This window comes from Pantherophis guttatus, chromosome 10 (assembly GCF_059756535.1).
Source record: "Pantherophis guttatus breed Tessera chromosome 10, ASM5975653v1, whole genome shotgun sequence".
Taxonomy (NCBI): domain Eukaryota; kingdom Metazoa; phylum Chordata; class Lepidosauria; order Squamata; family Colubridae; genus Pantherophis; species Pantherophis guttatus.
The window spans coordinates 16,646,105-16,655,363 of record NC_142072.1 but is presented as its reverse complement, the minus strand read 5'-3'; positions in this window follow the sequence as shown (position 1 = coordinate 16,655,363).

The following is a 9,259-nucleotide window of genomic DNA, read 5'->3' as shown; positions in this document are numbered from 1 at the left end:
CCTGTCATGATGCCCCATGTAATTATCTATTCTCTTGGCTAGTCCATAATATTCGAAAATAGAAGGCAAAGCACAGCTCTCACACACCAAGAAAAGCAAATCAATTGATGCCAGAGGTAGACCACCTTTAAACTCAGATGCTAGTACAAACTTGCTTTCATCTGGGGTGAAATCCACTTACCTTCACTACCAGTTTGCAAATATGAGCATGTGCACGCCTCCTCCACCCATGCACAGAGGATAAAAAATGGGACGTGATGACATCCGGGTGGGTGGGTGAAGCTTCCTGCTGCCGGTGCTACCAGTTCGCCTGAGCCAGATAGAACCAGCTGAATTTCACCACTGCTTTCATCCAACTATTCTTGAATAGAATTACTATTCGAAGTAAATCCAGCAATTCCAACTTGAAGGAATGAATTTTTAGTTTTCTTCCAAGAAAATAATAAAAGCCTAAAATTGCTTTTTTAAAAATCAAAGCACAAAGTTCCTTTTCTAAACCTATGAAAATATTTAAAAATCTGGGCTAAACCATGCCTTCTCCTTGGACCGTCATGCCAGCTATTACTGTCCTTGTTCTCCTTGATGGATAGATTTCCCCCTCGATCTACAAGGACATTTTAAAAAGCTTGCAAAAGAGGGCCCACTGTGTTGAGTCGTGGGTGAAGGTAAAGGGCATAGGACACTGGCAGCACGTTAACAGGTTTATTCAGCTCCAGTAAGGTTAAAATGTTTTTAAAAGAAAAAAAAAGCCTCTGACGATCAGGCAACTCAGCTGGGATAGTCAGAGGCTTTTAAAGGCATATTTTTTACAACCTCTTCGGCTGAAAAATGTTTTTAAATGTTTTTAAAAGAAAAAAAAGCCTCTGACGATCAGGCAACTCAGCTGGGATCGTCAGAGGCTTTTAAAGGCATTTTTTAACAACTTCTTTGGCCGAAGAGGTTATAAAAAAATGCTTTTAAAAGAAAAAAAAAAGTTGGCCACGCCCACCCAGTCACATTACCCCCTCCACAAAGCCACGCCCACAGAACCGGTAGTAACAAATTTTACATTTCACCACTGATTCAGATTACTCTCTAGTCTGTGTGTACCAACAGAAGTTAGCTTGGGTGAAGCACACACCCTACGCAGCCACATTAAAAAAAAATCTTTTGCGTCAATCCTGAGAAAAACATGATTGCCATCAGGGAAGAGGAAGGAGGTTAGCAGAGCTTGCTTAAGATAGATATGTCTTTGAAGGGTTGCCAGTTATCCCTAGGGCACAGCGGGTAAGACAAGATTCTGTTTTCTCAGCTTGAAGAGGCATGTTTTTGAAAGTCTCCGAACAAAGAGGCTGGTTCATTGTATTCTGATTGAAGATAGAGGTCTCCGTTCAGCTCAGGATCTGTTCTTTAGATCCAGACTTTAGAAGAGTCACTGGTAAAAGATCAATTTCAGTTCCCACCTTCTCTCCATTTCCCTTACACTGAGACTGAGATCACCACATTTTCTCTTCTCTTATTATTTATTTAGTGTATGGCTTCCCTTAATTGGCTTGAGTCCAGGGGTGGGCTTCAAAATTTTTAACAAGGGGTTCTCTGCCTGGTTGCTGGGTGGGCGTGGCCATGGTGGGCGTGGCCTAGTTGGCTTCCTGCACCACGGCTGGGGGTGGTGATGTTTTTGCCCTCCCCGGGTTCCGGAAGCTTTTCTTGAGCCTCTGGGAGGGCGAAAATGGCCTCCCCAGGCTCCGGAGGCTCTCTCTTCCCGAACTTCTGGTAGGCCCATTTTTCGCCTGCCCCGAGACTCCCTGCATGCCCTGCACTTACCTGAATCCAAAACAGGCCATGTGGGGACTCTTGGGAGGGGAAGGGTAGGGTGGGCAGGGCCAGCCAGGAGTGGGTTTTGAGGGTTCTCCAAACTGCACAGAATCTTAGCTAGAGGTTCTCCCAAACCCCTGCGAACACCCAGCAGCCCATCCCTGCTTGGGTCTGTTGAAGTCTGTGGCCTTGGAGTGTGCAGGAAAATTCTGGAGGGGTAGTAAGTAAGTAAGCTTTTTATTGCGGTCAGAGACCAAATTAAAATACACATAGCAGGGGAGTATATTTTACAAATATAGATAGATCATGTGACAGTACACCATCTACTGCCTCAGATACAATCCGTACTGTCAATACTAGTGATCCTCTGCCGTAGGGGTTACCCGTCTCTTCCCTCGTTTTTTTTCAGCCACGACTGCCGCAAAATTTTTTGCCACCTTTGGAGTTATATTGGGGTCTGTGTCCTGGAGTAGGAAATAAAGGCTGAACAGATCAGGTGAACCAGGGAATCTCTGGGAAATAGGAGAAATGAATCTTGATCTTATGTCCCGGTAGTGGGGACATATGAATGTAATGTGGAACAGAGATTCCAGGGATCGGCCATCACATGTACAATAGATGGATTTTACTCCCGCCGAAAGCCTACTGTCGAGGACATTCGAGGGGATCACATTAAATCATGCCTTCATAAATGCGAGCCTATGTTTGATAGAGTGTAACGCGGAGAGATAAGGCGGAGGGTGAGGCAAGGGAACAATACCAAGGGAAAACGGTGAGAATGTTCCCGATCCATTTGCCAGATTTAATTGTCTATCAATGTTGTCCAGCCGTTGAAAAATCACTGATTTGGTAGCATCAGAGCCTAAAATGAAAGCTTCAATGGGGGAAATCCCGATCTTCAAAATGGAGGGGTAGTGAAAGTGTGGAACTAGGAGTAGGAGGATACAGTCTCAGATTCTCTCTCAGTCTCATAGTCCACTAGATGACTTTCAGACAGTCCACTTACTCTCCCATCCCAAGTGTAGCTGACAATGTTGTTGTAAGATTAAAATGGAGGGTGTCGGTCAGCCTTTTTGAGGGAGGTTGACAGAACAATTAACCAGTGGAACGACTTGCCTCCAGAAGTTGTGGGTGCTCCAACACTGGAGGTTTTAAAGAAGAACTTGGAGAGCAATTTGTTTGAAATGGTGTAGGGTTTCCTGCTCGAGCAGGGGTTGGACTAGAAGGCCTCCAAGATCCCTTCCAATTCTGTTATTCTGGCAAGATCAAGAAACAGGCATGGGAGAGCTTCCAGTTTCATTCTTCATTGAGGGTGGTGGACTAACAGAATCCTGAAAGCCGATCCAAGTTTCTTTTTGTTCCATCTTAAACGAAATCAAGATGGGATTGTTTGGAGGCTTTTGTCTCAAGGACTGTGTGAGTTTTTCTGCAAGACCACTCCTTTACGGCTCACTCTGTTCTTCCCTGTCCCCCAAATCAGCTCCACTGTCTAAGTAAGCCATCGTATGCTCTAGCAGGAAACATAAATATAAAATTCAGTGAATGAAGGGATGGATTATGTTTGTTTACTTCTGTTGCTGTAAATGAATATTATTATTCTACCCACTTTATCAAAAGCTAAATCACAGTGTCTCAGCCATTGCCCTGTTCCACCCAATGGCTGTGAACTCAGCTGTGAATTTGGTTTGGTAGTTGGCACTGTGACATTATATCAGGGGTGAAATCCAGCAGGTTCTGACAGGTTCTGGAGAACCGGTAGCGGAAATTTTGAGCAGTTCAGAGAACTGGCAAATGCCACCTCTGGCTGACCCCAGAGTGGGGAGGGAATGGAGATTTTGCAGTATCCTTCCCCTGCCAAGCCCACCAAGCCACACCCACCAAGCCACGCCCACAGAACGGGTAGTAAAAATATTTGGATTTCACCACTGCATTATATCATAGTTGGGCAAAGTTGAGTTGAGTAGCTACACCTAACAAGTGGGAGGGAAAGGCCGAGGCATAGTGCAAAATGAGTAGGGCCTTGCCATGTTTTTATAGACACGACGGGCACTTCCAGGGTTTTTTTTCCCTCTAGGTATGTGATGGATTTTTGTAAAAAAAAAACAACCTTTTAAAAACATGCAATTTTGTGAAGAGAGTACCCTGCAATTTTCAAGAAAGAACTCCAACAGTTATAGGGTTGTTGGATGAGTAGGTGGGTGGGTGGCTTTATTTAATAAAACAGAACAAAGAGGAAAATAATCAAGAAAAGAAAAAAAAAGAAAGCAATACAACAATAGCACAAATTACAGGCAGTCCTTGGTATAGGCTCCAGAGCCTTTCTAGGAGGCTGGGGAGGGCAAAAATGGCCTTACCCACTCCCCTGGAGGCCATCCGGAGGCCGGAAACAGTCTTTTTCCTGACTTCCAATGGGCCCAAAAGGCCCGAAAATCAGCTGGCCAGTATGTGCATGCATGCCAGAGCTGAGCTCACGTGCCCACCGATATGGCTCCACGTGCCACCTGTGGCACACGTGCCATAGGTTCGCCATCACGGCTCTATACACAACCTACTTCTATAAGCAAGTCATTTGTAAGTTGGAAATAACACTGAGGAATTTTTGGCCGTTGTATTCAAAAGGGACTGTTGAGCTGCCAAAACATGATTTGGGGGTGTGTGCAGATAGCCTCTATGGCCCACACTCTACATGCCTTGATTGCTTTGGGAATATCATTTGCCCTTTCTCCAGGGGGGAACAATGATATCATTTTCCTCAAATAGCAAATTACAGGCTGTAGAATTTCAGTCACAAGGCAGCTTAAAAGCAGCAAGGTATGGTTTGGTTCTGCAACCCAACAAGACAGAAACAGACTTCAGAGGATAATTAGAATTGCAGAAAAAACAATGGCTACCAACCTGCCTTCCATTGAGGACCTGTATACTGCACGAGTCAAAAAGAGGGCTGGGAAAATATCTACAGACCCCTCACATCCTGGACATAAACTGTTTCAATTCCTACCCTCAAAACGACGCTATAGAGCACTGCACACCAGAACAACTAGACACAAGGACAGTTTTTTCCTGAACGCCATCACTCTGCTAAACAAATAATTCCCTCAACATTGTCAAGCTAGTTACTAAGTCTGCACTACTATTAATCTTCTCATCGTTCCCATCACCCATCTCCTCCCACTTATGACTGCATGACTGTAACCTTGTTGCTGGTATCCTTACGATTTATATTGATATTGTTTCCTGATTGCTTATTTGTAACCTATGACTATCATTAAGTGTTGTACCTTATGATTCTTGATGAACGTATCTTTTCTTTTTATGTACACTGAGAGTGTATGCACCAAGACAAATTCCTTGTGTGTCCAATCGCACTTGGCCAATAAAAATTCTATTCTGTTCTATTCTATTAAGAGTTAGACTTAGCTAAATGAACTTCCCAATGAATAATAATAATAATAATAATAATAATAATAATAATAATAATAATAATAATAATAATAATAATAATAATAATGGAATGTTCCTTAATCTGGTCTCCTGTAAAACAGATTGGACTAGAGTTCACTTGGAGATGGTGACTAAGATCTGAAATCTAAACATCCGGAGGATATTAAGTTATCCTAAACGCTAGAAAAGGCAATAAATAGACTTCTGTTTTGTTTCAATGCATCCTGCCTTGTCTGAGGACGCTCTCGACTCGCCCACTAGAGGGTACCCTTGTCTTCCTTGACGCACAGCTGGTGACCTGAAGAATCATTTTGGTAGCGCTAATATTTTTTTAAAAAGTGAATTAAAAGCGAATTCTAGCCTCCTTCACAGCAACCCACTAATATTTTAATTTATTGATTATATTGTTCAGATGTGGCCTGCCTATCCGTTCTTAACTGCTTATCTACAGTGAACCAGGCAGCTTTTACGATAGATTGTTTCAGAATGATTCCTTTAACATATCCTAGATCAAATCTCTCTCCTTTTTTGATCTCAAGCAAATAAAGGACAATCCAGTTTCCACCAAGGAAGAGGCTTCTGAGCATAAGTGACTATCATGGCTAAACAGGAATGGTTAAAAAAAAGCCCTTGTTTATGATAATTTTGGGGGCAATTTCTTGGCAATTCAATGCAGGTGATTTGACAAGTGCCTGCTTTTCCTGGCATGTTTGGTCTAGTGGTTAAGTCACCAGGCTAGAAAGTGGGAGACCAGGAGTTCAAACCCCTCTTTAACCATGAAACCCAGCTGAGCAGGCCAGTTCGTCTCTCTCTCTCTCTCAACCCAACCCACAAGGTTGTTGTAGTACGGAAAATAGGAAGGTGTGTTGGATACCATTTATAAAAATAATAAAGGTGGTGTAATAAATAAATTAATTTTCCTTTTCCTTTTTAAAATGTCCTAATGAATAAAAAGAGGGGGAAAAAGGAAGGAAAACAATATACCATACAAATAGATATTTATAAACTGTAAAAATTTGGCAAACACAAAATGTTAATGGAAAAAAAAACCTTTATTATTCAATCCAAACTTTAAATGAAGACCGTATATAAAGATGGGGGTGGGGTGCAATGGCTCAGCAGTTAAAGACGCTAGGTTTGTCAGCTAGATAGCTGGCAGTCCGTGTTCGAGATCCCAATGCAGTGTGATGGGGTGAACTCCCAGTACTTACCTCAGCTCCTGCCAACCTAGCAGTTCGAAAGCATGCAAATGTGAGTAGATAACTAGGTACCATTTTGGTGGGAAGGTAACAGCATTCCGTGCACCTTTGGCATACAGCCATGCTGGCCACATGACCACAGAAGCGTTTTTAGATAATGCTAGTTCCCTCGGCCAAGAAACAGAAATGAGTACCACCCCCTAAAATTGGACACGACTCGACAGGAGAAACTTTTACCTTTACCTTTTATATATAAAGATAACCATACATCAGTTGAGTACTCTAAAAACCATTATTAGATCTATGATGAACAAAAATAACCAAGTAATAAAAATCATCAGTAGGAATTGACCGGCATTTCTAGCTTGGATGAAACGATCTGTCCTTACCTATCAGTCCAAATTACCCTAATTAGCAAGAGCTTTCTGTGAATTTACATAGCAGCTCTGAATCTGGAGTATCCTGCACGTTACTTATTTCTCATACAGCTATCCTAGTGAAATGTCCTTTTCCTGCTCCTCAGTAGACTTCAAGTTGGTGCATGAAACCTTCATGTTCCGTGTGTTGGCATTCACTCATGGAAACTACGTTCCCATCACCAGATTACATAAAGTGTGTTGAAACTGGATCCAAGATTTGATAGCTGATATAAGTTGGCTGGAATCACTCATTGTATTAATCAATAATAAGTTTGTTTGGTTTTTGTTCAGCGTAACAAACATACTCAGCCACCATGACTAACAAATCATAGCTTATGGTTTGATTTGTGGCCACACACTATCACTATTTTGGGAGCCATAGTTCAAGCAGTCATAAGTTAGCTCAATGTGTTAATCAGAGGTGGGTTTCAGCAGGTTCTGACCAGTTCTGGAGAACCAGTAGCAGAAATTTTGAGTAGTTCAGAGAACCGGTAGTAAAAATTCTGACTGGCCCCACCCCCATCTATTCTCTGTCTCCCGAGTCCCAGCTGATCAGGAGGAAATGGGGATTTTGCAGTATCCTTCCCCTGCCATGCCCACCAAGCCATGCCCACCAAGCCATATCCACAGAACTGGTAGTAAAAATTTTTGAAACCCACCACTGGTATGATGGTGAGAAAGGTTGCCAGTCCTAGTAGCCCATCCTGATGGCTTAAACTGGCAGCCATTTCTAATTATCTGTCCCAAATACTCTGCATTAGAGTACTTATGACCACAATTGAGCCCAAAATTTCTGTTGCTAAGCAAGACAGCTCTTAAGTGAGTTTTGCCCCATTTTATGACTTGTCTTCCCATAGTTGTTAAGTGAATCACTGCAGTTGTTAACTTAGTGACAGGGTTAAGTGAATCAAGTTTCCCCATTGACTTGTCAGAGGGTTGCAAAAGGGGAATCACATGATCCCAGGGCACTGCAACACTTATAAATACATGCCAGATGCCAAGCATCCAAATTTTGATCACGTGACTACAGGTATGCTGCAATGCTCATAAGTGTGAAAAATGGTCGAAAGTCGTTCTTTTCAGTGTTGTAACTTTGAACAGTTACTAAACAAATAGTTGTAAGTCAAGGACTATCTGTATGTCCTTGTCCTCATGTGATGGTTCCAGTATTCCAGAACTGTCTGACTCTGAAAAACCTTGAGTGAAATAATTAATCTCTTCTATCGGTTATTTAAATGGGATGCGGTGACTCAGTGGCTAAGATGCTGAGCTTGTCGATCGAAAGGTCGGCAGTTCAGTGGTTCGAATCCCTAGTGCCACGTAACGGGGTGAGCTCCCGTGACTTGTCCCAGCTTCTGCCAACCTAGCAGTTCGAAAGCACGGAAAAAATGCAAGTAGAAAAATAGGGACCACCTTTGGTGGGAAGGTAACAGTGTTCCGTGTGCCTTTGGCGTTTAGCCATGCCGGTCACATGACCACGGAGACGTCTTTGGACAGCGCTGGCTCTTCGGCTTTGAAACGGAGATGAGCACCACCCCCTAGAGTCGGGAATGACTAGCACATATGTGGGAGGGGAACCTTTACCTTATGGGTTATTTGCATGTAAGGATTTACAAAAGAGGTTGTTTTATAGTCCTGCTCAAATACACAGCTGTTTTTTATTTCAAAGAAGAGTCATCAAGTCTTGAGAAGTTTCAAAGAGTCACAGAATTATAAAGAAATGTAAAGGTCATCTAATCTGATTGCTTTACCAGTGCAGGAAATTTGCAGCCACTCCAATAGAAAAAGTGATGAACCCAGCTGTGGTTTATCATCCATGCTCTATAATGTAATATGTGTGAGAGAGATCTGAGTTGTTTATGGCTTCTTTATCAAATTATGGTTAAATAAATCGATGTAGCCATGATGTGTAAAAGGTCACAGTGCAGTAGGTGGTTATTGATGGGGAAATTGGTGAGTGGGTTAGCATCAAGTTCAAGTGTTAACTGTAACTGGAAATATCTTGTTTTAAGGTAAAGGTAAAGGTTCCCCTCACACATATGTGCTAGTCATTCCCGACTCTAGGGGGCGGTGCTCATCTCCATTTCAAAGCCGAAGAGCCAGCGCTGTCCGAAGACGTCTCCATGGTCATGTGGCCGGCATGACTAAATGCCAAAGGCGCACGGAATACTGCTACCTTCCCACCAAAGGTGGTCCCTATTTTTCTACTTGCATTTTTTACGTGCTTTCGAACTGCTAGGTTGGCAGAAGCTGGGACAAGTAATGGGAGCTCACCCCGTTACGCGGCACTAGGGATTTGAACCACTGAACTGCTGACCTTTCAATCAACAAGCTCAGCATTTTAGCCACTGAGCCACCGCATCCCTACTAAGTTTTATCCTGTTTTGGGCACAGGTAAACTAAGAT